The sequence below is a fragment of the Phoxinus phoxinus genome, assembly GCF_949152265.1.
Source record: "Phoxinus phoxinus genome assembly, chromosome: 2".
Taxonomy (NCBI): Eukaryota; Metazoa; Chordata; class Actinopteri; order Cypriniformes; family Leuciscidae; genus Phoxinus; species Phoxinus phoxinus.
The window spans coordinates 37,574,946-37,588,903 of record NC_136877.1 but is presented as its reverse complement, the minus strand read 5'-3'; the positions used below and the strand labels follow the sequence as shown (position 1 = coordinate 37,588,903).

Genomic DNA, 13,958 nt, shown 5'->3' with positions numbered 1-13,958 from the left:
GTTGGTGGTTCAATCCCCGGTTTCACTTGACCAAGTCGAGGTGTCCAGGAGCAAGACACCTAACCCCAGCTGCTCCCGACGAGCTGGATGGCGCCTTGCATGGCTGACACCGCCGTCTGTGTATGAATGGGTGAATGTGAGGCTAAATGTAAAGCGCTTTCGTGGCCATTGGGTCTGTGAAAGCGCTATATAAATGCAATCCATGTACCATTCTCCCCAAATCATTTCTTATTTAGTGTCACGCTAATGGTGTGACGTTTTGTGAGTTGTTGTTGTTTGCCTGACAATTGTTCACATTTGGTTAATTACAGAAACATTGTAGCAAGATACCCCCTAATGGCCTTGATTTGGATATTCTAGATTAAAGGGATAGTTCACCTAAAAATGAAAATTCACTTATCATTTTCTCACCCTCATGTCGTTCCAAACTTCTACGACTTACTTTCTTCTGTGGAACTTAAAGATATATTGGTAACCTAACAGTTTTGGTTCCCATTGACTTTCATTTAATGGATTAAAAAAAGTCAATGGTAAACTGTTTAGTTGCCAAGATTCTTCAAAATCTTCATTTATGTTCCACAGAAGAAAGAAAGTCATTGGAATGACATGAGGGAGAGTAAATGATTTTGATGATTTAATGAATCTCTTTAAGCAGACAAAGAATGCTGCACTTTATTTATTATTTATTCATGCTTTTTGTTTATTGCTAACAGTCTATAATTCTGTTCTGTTCCATGTTGTAAGCTAAAACAAGGCTATAATGGTGCTCTAACGAAGTCACTTCTTTTTAAAACGCATACAATCATTGTTTTGTCCGTAGTGTTGTTAACTTCCTCCTGCTTATATCATGTGTTTTCGCTTTTAATTCACATTTTTACTATTCTCTATAGTTATTTGAGAAATAACATTTAAAATATATTTTTTCTATTTTAATATCAGTCAGTCAGTCAGACTCAGTAATACTTTATTAATCCCCAAGGGGAAATTCTTTGTCACAATTGCACAATTGCCCACATGTATAATAAACAACAATAAATATTATAAAAGCATTTACATTATTTGGATATGTTATAATGAACATATTCATTAAATCTAATGTTCCAGTGACCAAGGGAATAAATAACAACGAAAATATTACACATTAATTATATATATATATATATATATATATATATATATATATATATATATATATATATATTTTTTTTTTAAATATATATTTCACATATATATTGTAAAATGTAATTTATTCCTGTAATGCAAAGATGAATTTTCAGAATCTTTAGTGTCTTCAGTGTTCCATGATCATTCAGAAATCATTCTAATATGCTGATTTGGTGCCCAAGAAACATTTCTCATTATTATCAAAATGAGAAAATTTTGAAAATAGTGCTGAAAACTAGGGATGTGTGCGAGTACTGGAGTTCTCGGACGTGACCGAGACGACCGATGCTGAAAACGATTATCGCAGTGACTTTTTTTCTGATTGGTTATTGCAGCATTTCGGCCAGTACCTGATGTCTGATTGGTTAGTGTTAGGACAGCATGCCATCCAGACCGGCGAAATAAAGTGTAACAATGGATTTGAAAGTGTGCAGTGAAGCCTGGAATCACTTTATTCATGAAAATACAGTTAAGTGCAAGATGTGCACTGGGCATCAGTTTACTGATCTTCATTCACTCTTGAGCTTCACCTCATGCAGCTATTCCTTTTAAGATGTCTCTTTTTTTAGAACATTGATTCATTATTGTTAATCTAGTTCTTTTTCTAGTCATATTTTTATTTTTCAACATTCATTTTCATTATGGCCATGATGGACACACCCCATCCCCCGTACACACACCGCCCTCCGAGTACTCGTTTCTGTGGCCGATTCAGTACTCTAAATAATTTTTTTACAAAAATGGTCATCGAAAACCATGATACACTTGACATTCCAGAGTTCTTTGATGAATGTAAAGTTTAAAAGAACAGCATTTATTTGAAATATAGTTTTTTGGAACAATGTCTTAACTGTCACTTTTGATCAATTGAATGCATCTGTCTATTTGTCTGTCTGTCTGTCTTTAATTATTTTAAATTATATTTGACACAATAACAAACCCACAAACCGTTGTTTGAGAACTGGAGCACAGCACTCACATGTAAAGCATTATTTAATTCAATAATTGAATTGAATTAAATGGATTTCAGTGGAAAAATATAAAAGTCCTAAAAATATATGATGACCTCTTTAAGGAATAGTACCTTGATCAGACCAGTCAGGAACGTCTACATGAGGCCTTTGGTTTATTTAAAATCGAGAAAGAGGCCCAGACGCCTCACCATGATACTCATATCGGCTTCCTTACAGAAATCCATTGATTCAAACTAGCACATTAGGCAGATGCTGTAAGCATAAACTTCTTAAAGGGGTTACGCTTCGTCCCAGCTGTAGCTTATCCACCGCTGTGCTGACTTATCCGGTTCTTTAATAAAGCACAGCGACAGGCCAATTCATCGCAGTGTCTCAGGAGGCTACACCTCATCATAAGAAATGGAGCACATGGCGTACCTCATTTACTTGCCCGTCTATTGTAGGTTATACACGCCCCGGCTCATCTAATAATACACCTCTTGGATGTTTTTCAGCCCTCATTTAAATGAAGTCACTCTTTTCAGATTTGCCTTGCTTCTGGAAACACAGCTCTGCACTGGTTAGGGTAGCAGTTTGCAGTAGTGGTAAGTTTTGGTTACATGTGTTTTGAGTATGTGTGTGTTTGAAGGAGAGGAGTGTGACTCTTCACGAGAGGGGGAGGGTATGTAGGCTATGTTTGTCTGATGTTTGTTGAGTGGCGCCCACACACATCTCTCACTCGCATACTGCCTCTTTCGTTAACTTCTGTGGCTTTTATGTGGCTCGCGTTCTTCTGAGGTATCCTGTTTACTTGCGCTAACTGCTGGATGAACATCTATTGACTGAATCATAACTCACACCTTGTCTGCTTTACGCTGTGCTCTGAAAATTATACCTCACCTTTTCTATGTTTCTACTCTAGAAGAAAAAAACAACATTTCCATTGCGTAACAAACATATAATCTGTGGTATGTTTGAATGAGTAGATTTTGAAGTTAAACAATGCTTTTCTTGGAATCGTGCAAATTAGTATGCATGTTTGTTTTTTCCCAAAGAATGTTTGTATTTCTATTACGCTAATCGTTTATTAGGTTTAAATGAGGGGAATATAAGGAGATCTGTCATGTCAAACTGTCTGCCACAACATCGGCTGAGCATGTTCATAAGTTTGACATCTGATTTAATATCTGCTTATTGATATATCTGACAAAACACTTCGTTATTTTTTGTGAATTTGTCTCTGTTCCACAAAAACATGATATTTTTACTAGTCAGTTGATTCGAAATTTTACAATTAAATGTAATAATCAATCAATTATTGGATATCAATATCAGATATTTGCTAAAAAAACCCCACTATATTTATTATTATTGTAAATAACTGACATTACAAAAAGTAACTTTAGCAATCAATATGGCATTTTTTTTAAATTAATGTATCATTGAACATACGTCTAAATTAATTTTGCAGTGAAGTTTGTCAATATATCCGAGGTAGACTTACGTGTTGACAGTAAGTGTTCTTGCTTCCAGTCTAGACTATTTTTAAAGAAAATGTTATTCTACAGGTGATTTCAGACTGACATCTTTCGTCAACCATCATGTATCACAGTTTTTTTTTTCAACATCAGGATCTATAGACACTGCGTCAAGTTTGAAGTAGTTCAACTTTTTGTTTTCTGTTGCATTGTTACCGGACGTCCAGTGTTTTTTTCTAATGCTAGAACACATTCTAGATACATTTAAATATATTTTACATTTAAGTTGTAGTTCAAGCTTTAATTGCTCTGATGGTTGGAACATTTATTATTGGGGGATATATATACCGATACACTACAGTTTACATTTTTTGGTTCAGTAAGATTTGTTAAAATACTTTGCTTTATTCAGGAAAGACACATTAAATTGATCAAAAGACCAATTAAATACATGTATTATGTTACAAAAGGTTTCTATGTCAAATAAAATATTTTCTTTTAAGCTTTCTATTCATCAAAGAATCGCAGTTTACACAAAAATATTACGCAGAACAACCATTTCAACATTCATAATGGTAAGTAACACTTTACAATAAGGTTTCATTAGTTAACTACTTTAGTGAACATACTTCTACAGCATTTATTAATCTTAATGTTCATTTAAACTTTTACTAATACATTATTAAAATGTAATTGTTAACATTAGTTAAAGGGGTCATGACATGTTTTATTTTATTTTATTATTATGTTCCTTTAGGTGCAATTATAGTATTACTATAGTTTTTTTTTACAAAAAGTACATGTTAGTTAATACATTAACTAATGTTAACAAATGATACCTTATTGTAAGGTGTTACCTTAACGGTAATAAGAAATTATATATTGCAAATCAGCATATTGGAATTATTTCAGAAGGATCATGTTGCACTGAAAACCGGAGTAAGTTACTTTTTTAAATATATTAAAATATAAAACAGTTATCTTAAATTTAAATAATATTTCATAATTTGTTTCCTCTGTATATTTAATCTAATAAATGCAGCCTTGGTGAGCACAAGAGACTCATTTAAAAAAACATAAAAAAAATCTTACCAACCCCAAAATATTGAAACAGAACTGTTCTCTATTCTATTTTGCAAGCTGGTTGAAAAGTTATTTACTTTCTGAAGCTGGGTGGGTAACTTGCAAGTCTTTATTGTGGCAGTAAGGGTGGAACAGTCGCACACGGGGGATGTTGTGAAAGTGCTGACTTGATATCACACCCCCAGACAATTGCAGTTGCTCAATCCCCCCACTCTCTTTCAGCGTTTCTTTCATTGTGATGTGGAGCAACGTTTAAGCCTTTTGGCATTGCCTGCCCTGATGATTTTCCACACAGGCACGTGCCACGGGGTCAGTGGCTTTATAGTGGGCTTTGATGAAGTTACAGTTCAGCTGCTCTTTAAGTCACTGACTTAATGGCGCCTTCCCCCGGAAGTCTGGCCAGTGAATCAGCCCCCTTCCCTGCATTCCTCATGTGCCCTCAGTGTTCATACATACCTCACCCTGTCCCCTGGTCTAGCCCAGTATGAGCCACCCACTCCCCTCAGCTCTAGCCCAGCATGAAATTATGCATGTTAATTAATAAAACTTAGTACTTATTTGAGTAAAAAAAGTTTTAAAAAAAGTGTAACCACTCTATATCACTCTATATTCTGCTGAAACGACAAGACTTCTCTCTCATGATGTATGGCAGACTCCAGTCATTTTGTCCGCAAACCCTACCCCTTTTTATAATCGACTGCAAGCTCACATGTTAGCTGTAAGCTGTTTACTTATAGTTCAGACAAACTGATAGTAATCCAACGCCATGGATTCCTGAAATTCATTCACGTTGTCGCTTGTCGGAGTTGACAGGAACTGAGGATTTCAGAAATCCAGGCTCAGTGATTCTAATAATCGCATTTCCTGGGACCAGCCAACGGCCTTTGTAGTGCAATAATTGAGGACCTTTCATAATATATTTTGTATAATCATTTAATATAATAAATATTTGCGTAATAATTTCAGCTGCTTAATTAAAGCACACATCATCAATGTCATCCGTATCCAACTGATCACTGGACTGCAGGAGATCTTCCCAGTCTGATGAATCAGTTTAGACAGCGCAGCTGTTGTAGGGCTGTCGCATAGAAAGCAGGGGGCCAGAGAGCTCCTCAACAGGTGACGGACGTGTGTCTCACAGCCTGCTTCACGACCCAGAGAGCATGTGGCCCACTAGAACCACTTGGCCTCGGAGGACACATGTCAAGTGTGTCTGATAAACGTTTGGCATAACCTACCAAAGGATTTTATATTTTTGTTTTGCAGGACTTGACCCCAGATTGCACTCATATATCTCTGGTTGCGGTAACCTCTAATCTTCAGCAACAAAAACATTCTTTCGGGAATTAGGATCTAATTCCTCTGTCAGAATAGAGTGATGATTTTTAGGAAAGAGGAGCGTTTTGATTTAGGGTGATCCGTATCAGCTTCCCTGGGTGTAAAATGGTTATGAATTGTACTGCTCTCTACTCTCTTTCTCAAACTTCAGGGCCCATGAGGACAGTTGGTGCGTAGTACCATTAGTTCTTATTTATTAGCGGCAGTTTGGTGCTTTAATAGCATTTCTGTTCTCTGTGCACTGGGAGACCGCTGGCCTAAAACGGTAATAGCGCTGTATTTCTGTCAGACTGCCAAGCAAAGATCTCATTCTGTTAGTCTTTCTGGAACAACACACAAGCCTCTCTTTAACTTCTAAAATATTGTAATATTACGTAGCCAGAAAGCTCTGTGAAGGTTTTTTGACGAGAAAAGTCCTCTTTTGTCCCTGCGGTGGCAGAGGAATTCTGACCGTGTGGGTGGTTAGTGTCGAGCAACCATAAAAGAAGGCTGTTTGATTAGACCCGGGTCAAGAGGGTTACAGCTCTCGGCCCTCTTGTGCTGCTGATAGTCATTTTTGACACGGCTGGCTCGTTCCACATTCCAAGCATTTAATGACTGCAGTATGCTAACACATGACTTCATCCAACTCTGTGTCATGTTCTTCCTGGAATTTGAAACGGTCCGGTAATTAGTGCTGCTGGCCAAGGCGAGTGTCACTATTAGTGTTGCTCATACTTAAGAGGTGAGAATATGAACAAACTCTTGACCCAAAGGATTAGATTTTGTCATGTAAGTCATCTCACACTGTTTGTGCTACAAGTGTAAATGAACGTGGATTGTGATTTCAATTGTGTCCAAAAATAGTTTACCCAAATCTTCTTGCACATTTATGTATGGTTGAGTGAATTCAATAAATTCCATTCACCAAGTTATTGCTTTTGGTGAAAACAATGCAATGTTTAAGAAATTTTACAGTGCAGTAGGGCTACCAACCATTGCTCTCCTGTGCACATTCACAAGCCCACGTTCATGCGAGATTCAGAAATGTGAAATCCTGTTTTCTTTATCAGTTTAACATCTATAAAATATCAGACACTATCTTTTGCCAAGACGTGGGAATTCATTTGGCATGACTCTAGCAGTGCATTGATACTCTATAGCCATCGAGTGCACATCAGTTGTGCACTCATTACTGTGGGGCATTAAGAGTTGAATGAGTGCACTCGATAATGTCCACTATGGTTTTGGACACAACTACAAATGCCTGTTCGCTCAAATAGTGCACTATATAAGGGTATAGGAGGCAATTCCAGACATCGCAACCAACGGGAACACCTTAGCAAACGCATAGCAACACATTAAAGGCCCTTAGAAAATAGTAGCAACCACATAGCATTGCCCTGGCAACCAGCCACAACACCTTAAAGGGCACATTGCAAGTTAGAACCCCCAGTTAGTCAATGTATAGAAAAATTATGTAGGAACTAGATTCTCTTTAAATGTATACTTATAAATACACTAATAAGGCTTCTGGAGTCGTTATTGTGAAAATTTTACTTCCGCATCTCGAAAGTCTTCCAAACCGGAAGTGATGTAACGGGAGGGTGGGCGGCCAATTTGAACAATAGGAAAGTAATGGATCGCAATGACAGTTCGGACGCTGAGGAAATTGTAAATGTTTAGTGTATGACGGACCTCAGCCATATAATTATGAGCCAAGAGAACAGGGACAGGCCAGGATTTGACAACACAACGGTCAGAGGAGACATATTGAGTTTTGGTGTGAGGAGAACCAGTGGAGAACAGGGCAGATGTCATGGTGAGAGACCAGTGTTAGCTTATGGATATACACTTTAACATTGAGTGCGTTTACATGCACGCTCATAATGCAGTTATAATGGGATTTTGGCAATATTGCGATTAAACCTCATGTAAGCGCAATACTTCGATCAAATTAATGCTCATTATCATAGTAACCATATTCTCATTAAACTATGTGGTACACTGATTTTAATCACAATAAACAGGCATGTAAACCCCTTAATCACATTATTACCGCTCTGACCTAAGTGCACGGTTCTACACGGATGCCGTGTGTTGTTCACACAATTTCATGAATGAACTCTGTAACATTATTCGGAAGTTTTCTCTTCTCCAAATCGCTAAACTTTGTCAACAGCACTCGCTGTGCAGTCTCTGCTCCGTATCTTCATCCAGACGGCACGAAGAACACTGCAGCAGCAGGCAAACCCAGCATTGCGATACCGAATAATATCCAGTACGTCCATAAAAAAATATTTTGAATTTGATGCGAGTAGATTAAAACAAAATCCTGTAACATGCATACTGTATTATCTGTGGTATAACCATACTTATTAGCGAATAATCTGAATAATAAAAATTGCATGTAAACTTGAGTGAAGAGTTCTGCTCATGTCATGTAAACATCTTACTGCAACTAAGCCCTTACTCTGATTATTAGAAATAATCGCATTATTGGTGCACATGTAAACGTAGTCATTTTGTTGGCGAGTCAAGCACTGCTCACATCGACTTTCTCAGTATGGTTTACTTGTGAGGAGTAACTTGAAACTGAAGACCAACATATGGGATCCTCTGTGGCTTTTCTGCTATTCTAAAGACATCACATGGAAATGAATAGATGTATTACATCATGCATAGGATATTTTTACTGCATTAGTGGCGTCACCAAGTTACTTGTGAAGAATGAGGTCAAATAGTTCATTTTAACCATGGTCCATGACTGATTGGTTTCCCTGGCCAGCCAAGCAATGGCAACTGAAGTGTACTCCCCTTTAGTTTGTTGTGCCACTAAAAAGAGAATACCATAGTCCCAGCATTCAGTGACTGACGCCAACCGAAACAAAAAGTCTGTTTTTCTCTTCGCAACAACAAAATCAGAGGCCACAACGACAGCCTAGCAACATGCTCACAGGGAGGCTGAGAGTGTTTGTGCTTGATGAGTGATGCTGTGCTTCTGCTCATTTTGGTGTGATTTAAAACAAAGCCATCTACCCAGGTGACAAGGAAGTGTGTTACACAACTGGAAACCAGTTCCTCAAATTGTGGTAATATATAGGCCATGATGACGTAGAGCGGTCAGCCTTCGATTAAAAGCGTGTTGCGTGAAAAGAGCTCTTTGAGTGTGTTGAGAGGGGCGGTTGCTGGTCGTGTGTCTTTTAGGACCCCCCGGAGAGTTCAAACTGAGCGTTTAGACCACGCTGTTCTTTTGCAGCATGATTGAAGCCCTGAAACTATTGGTCCGCTCTCTTAGTCTCGCTGTTCTTTTAAACTCTGCAGGGATGCTCCTCATGTTGGTAGGGCCATCAACAGACTCCATTGAACTACTTCAGGTTTATGAAGCTCCTCTTCAAAAACACAGGTTCACAGGTGTCCTCACTACACATTGTATGCTATGATGGTTTGGACTTGCCTAATGTCTGTTTATGTGGTTTTGTGTGACTTTAATGTTAGTTTTTACTTTATAACAAGGCACCTGTAGATTCCCTCACCCACAGTTGGAGGTTTTTACGCTTGACTTGCTCTAAGGAGTTTCCAGGGCTTTCAGATGATTTGCTCAGACCACTGCTGGGAATGATCAATGGATTCATCCAGAATCAGCTAGAATCCTTCATTACATACAGAAATAAAGAGTCATGTGTCTTCTTATTCATTCTGTTGGTTTAGCTTTCAGCCTTAAGCTGCAGTTCGTGTGATGAAAAAATGCATGGAAATGCATTTGCTCATCTGAAACACATGATGTCAACAGGAAGTTTACTGTGTCCCTCAGTTTTCGGATGAGTGTCAGTACAATTATTTTTGTTACAGAATATGCGAGCAGTGAGAATTAAGGTAGCTGACAGGATGCGGATTTGCAAGTTCAAAATGTTGTAAGTAGTATGTCATCTGTGTGCTTTCATCTCACTATACTAGGAAAATAGGCATGTTCGAACGCAGGGCACGTGTTGATTGAATTTTTTTGAATGTCAATTTTGTGAATTCCTCTTTGCGTCATCTCAATTTAAATTTAAATTAAACTAACCTGGGGTGTGGCCAATTCAAGTTACAACTCTGAATTTAAAGGGAGCCCTATTTGATTCTCTGCGCATCTCTGATCGTTTAAGCTACACTTGATGATACTGTACACTACATCATTATTGAAAACATTGGCCAGAAACATTACGATCCCCGTGCTCTTTCAACAATTACTCCCTATACACTCCTTGTTCTTGTTCATATTGTTGTCATTGAATGAACTTTTTGGCTGATGCATGAGCTCATGGGAAAAATAGGCGTTTCCCCAGGAAATGGAGGCTCTTTTGTGTGCTAGTCGGTCTGTACTGAACGAGAGGGAAATGCAGGCCCTGAACTCACGGTGTGGACACCAGCACCACGCAGTCCATCTGCTTCATCTTAACCTTCCCATCACAGTTATTTGCCCGTGATTACTGACAGCTGCCAAAGGCCAAGCTCGTCCACTAGCTTGTGAGGAGGTCAGTCGTGTGAAGACCTATGAATGTCGAGAGGTCGTCATGGTAAAAGTTGAATAAGGAGATTGTTGGTTACAGGTTGCTCTTCATGATTGATATGCTTAACTGGTTTACTGGAGAGCGCTACAAACATTGCTTAAGGGTCAATGGCTTCAGGTAATCATTCAACAACTTAGCGGAACTGCAATTTGTCACTAGTCCCTGAGCTCCCTGTCTTTACCATCCTATTTTTCATCTTCTTTACAAGAAAAGGGTTCTTCTTGTAGCAGCTGGTCTCAGACTATAAGCTGGCACTGTCTGCAGCGGTCCGCTACTGTGATGAATTCATTCCTGGATGAATCTGTCTTTTCTTCTCTCATTGTGTCCTGGAGCCCATAAAAATTAAATTATGGCCAGGAATATACTTCTTTCCCAGAAGTAACTTTGTCTCATGGTAGCATGTATCCCAAATGTAATGAGCTGTATTGAATGGTAAACTGGAAATCCTGCATTGATGTATAATTCAGCAGAAAAGTCGATACAGTGGAGGAATACAACCATGCTCTCTCCTTTTACTATGCTTTTGCTTTCACATTTATACGTTTTTATATATTTGTTATATCTTTTTAAAAAAGTAGTATTTGGAATATTTGTTGGTTATTGAAATCCATGGATCCATACGAAAATTATTATCGTCTTATCGATCAACGCCAAAATGAATCCACAGCAGTCAGGTGGTACAGGTCAGTGCTCTTTCAGTTGCAGTTTGTTCATTATTATGTTATGTGCACTGAGACATGTAGCAGTTTTAATGCCGTCTCTCGTGACTGTTTTGTTTGTTCTCTGCTGTATGCGTCCATGTGTTTTGAAGGAGGCGTGGCTTTAGAGACCCTCTGAAGGGACGTTTGGATCTTATGCTTTCAAAGCTAGCTTGCTATTGCTAGCCTCTCCAAAAATCGTCTACCCTACCTTTAAAAGAAAGTGAGTGCTTTAAGGCCTGGCATGATGCCCTCGAGGACGTGATTTGGCTGCACAACGAAAGTCTGGCTTTAATTAAAGCAGCAGTACTCCTTGAATCTATAAATGCATATTCCATTACTCTTACTCATATATACAGACACATGTACAGTAAGAAACAGAGGTGAGAGTCTGATGGATTTGCTTCATTCATGCACAGCTTCGAGAACCCCTTTAGCCATGCCAGTGTGTGCATTATTTATATATATATTTATATATATATATATATATATATATATATATATATATTAGGGGTGGGAATCTTTTACCATCTCACGATTCGATTCGATTCCGATTCTTGAGGCCACGATTCGATTCAAAATCGATTTTCGATTCAAAAAGATTTTCGATTCAAAACGATTCGATTCGATTTTATCCATAATGATTTCTAATCGGGTTTCTGATCATGATCTACTCTCATCTGCTTTGCTATACAGAATGACAAACGGAGACTTTAAAGTGTCTTTTTCACATTTATTAAGTTCAATTCTCAGGGAAGTGCCTTTTATCAAAAACATTGTCTGGTTCTCAATTGCTACTCATTAGTATCTAACGTTAGCTATAAAATAAGTTGGAACAAAACAAAAGTGCTTCTTCATAATACAAAATGGTTGAAAATAGATGCAGTTTACCACAAATATCATGTAGAACACAACCGGTGAAGACAAAAAAACATCTATATTTCTCAGTCAGACACAGTAACTTAAAGAATAACAAGTTATGAAAATAAAGAGCTTCTTTCAAAATGAATAATAGTCCTACCCCTAAGCTACCTGGCGATGAAGCAGCGATAGACCGATTTTTTTTTTTTTTTTTTTGCCCTCTCGGAGTTGGCAGGGAGTTTCGTGAAGCACTGCAGTGTGCGTTGGTCTGCAGCTGGCGGCTGACTGTACGTTCACACCGCCGCCGACTTGAGCTGCAAAAAAGCTATGGCCGCCCTGTCAAGGACGCTTGTCAAGAAGTATACGGGGAATCTTGTTGACGCTTTGGCCGCTCTGACGTAGCAGCATTCACAATGAAATGTAAACAGAAAAAACAAGCAATGCATTCGGCAGTTTAGGATATCGCACAAGATTTGTCAACACAGAAAACATTTCATCACTGGAGAGTTTTTTCCCGACACCATCGTATTAAATGATTTTGATTCATATGCGCGAGGGAGAGAGAGAGAGCAGACAGCGCTCGGTTGAGTGCGCGCGCGCGGCCGGGTCTCTCTCTCTCTCTCTGCTCGTTCTTATGCCCTGTTAAACTCTGACAGGACTTAAAACACATGCAAATGGTAGGAACGAAAGATCTCCCTCTCATCCATTTGCTTCCTTTTTGTTTTAGTGATTTGCCGCTCACGTCCCGTATAGGCTAGTTACAAAAATGGAGGCGAACAGCCAGCTGATTTTATTTATTTATTAAATCGATTCTTGGACATTTCAGATCGATTCTGAATCGTTGCCAATGAGAATCTAGATTCTTCTGTGAATCGATTTTTTTGGCACACCCCTAATATATATATATATATATATATATATATATATATGGTGAGATGATCATGGTCACATGATTCTTCAGAAATCATTTTAATATGCTGATTGACTACACTGGCTTCCCATTTCCCACCGGATCACATACAAAACCCTGGTCCTTACCTACAAAGCCATCCATCACCTGGCCCCCTCATACCTCACTGACCTCGTCTCCCCCTACCAACCGTCACGGTCCCTCAGATCCACCTCAGCCGGTCTCTTCCGCATCCACAAATCCAAGCTCTGCAGTTTTGGGGACAGAGCCTTTTCCAGGGCAGCTCCCAGGCTCTGGAACTCCCTCCCCCATGAGATCCGCACCTCTGGGTCCCTCACCATCTTCCAGTCCCGCCTCAAGACCCATTTCTTCACCTGTGCCTATCCGTAGCCCCATGCCCTTCCTTTTTTTTTTTTTTTTTTACCAGCCCTGTAAAGCGACTTTGAGTTTGAGAAAAGCGCTATACAAATTCAATTTATTATTATTATTATTATTATTTGGTTATCAAGAGTTATTTCTTATTATTAGCAATGTTGATTTAAAAAAAAAAAATGAAATCTTTGATGCATTGTTTTCAGGATTCTTTCAGGAAGTAGAAAGTTTAAAAGAACAGCATTTATTTGAGATTGAAATATTTTGTTACAAACAACGCAAGTCTTTACTATCACTTTTGATCAATTTAATGTGTCCTTGCTGAATAAAAGTATTAATATCCTAAAAATAATCATACAAACAGTAATGTGCATATGCACATATGCTTACATAATCACCTAAAGTTTCATCAAAGGTGAGGTGAATGCTGAGGTGAATTTGTATGGATTCCTGCCAGTTTACACTGAATGCATGGTATCTGATTCATATCTGAAATATGTGTTAGCTTGATCGATGTATTAAGGCATCTCTGCTTAGGGAGTGAATAACGAAGAAGTGTAGTTTGTTGC

The 13,958-nt window shown here is 38.4% G+C and overlaps 1 protein-coding gene across 3 annotated transcripts in view; it reads left to right on the top strand.

Annotated features, from left to right (window-relative positions):
* rras2 (RAS related 2) overlaps nucleotides 1-13,958 on the top strand; it is a 42,146-nt gene that overhangs the window by 12,394 nt on the left and 15,794 nt on the right. The window contains exon 2 of one of the 3 annotated variants that reach the window (XM_079584038.1): nucleotides 2,663-2,722. The exons of the other annotated variants lie outside the window; for them this stretch is intronic. The gene's annotated coding sequence lies outside the window, so the exon portion shown is untranslated. The remainder of the gene's footprint in view (nucleotides 1-2,662; nucleotides 2,723-13,958) is intronic. 3 annotated transcript variants of the gene reach the window in all.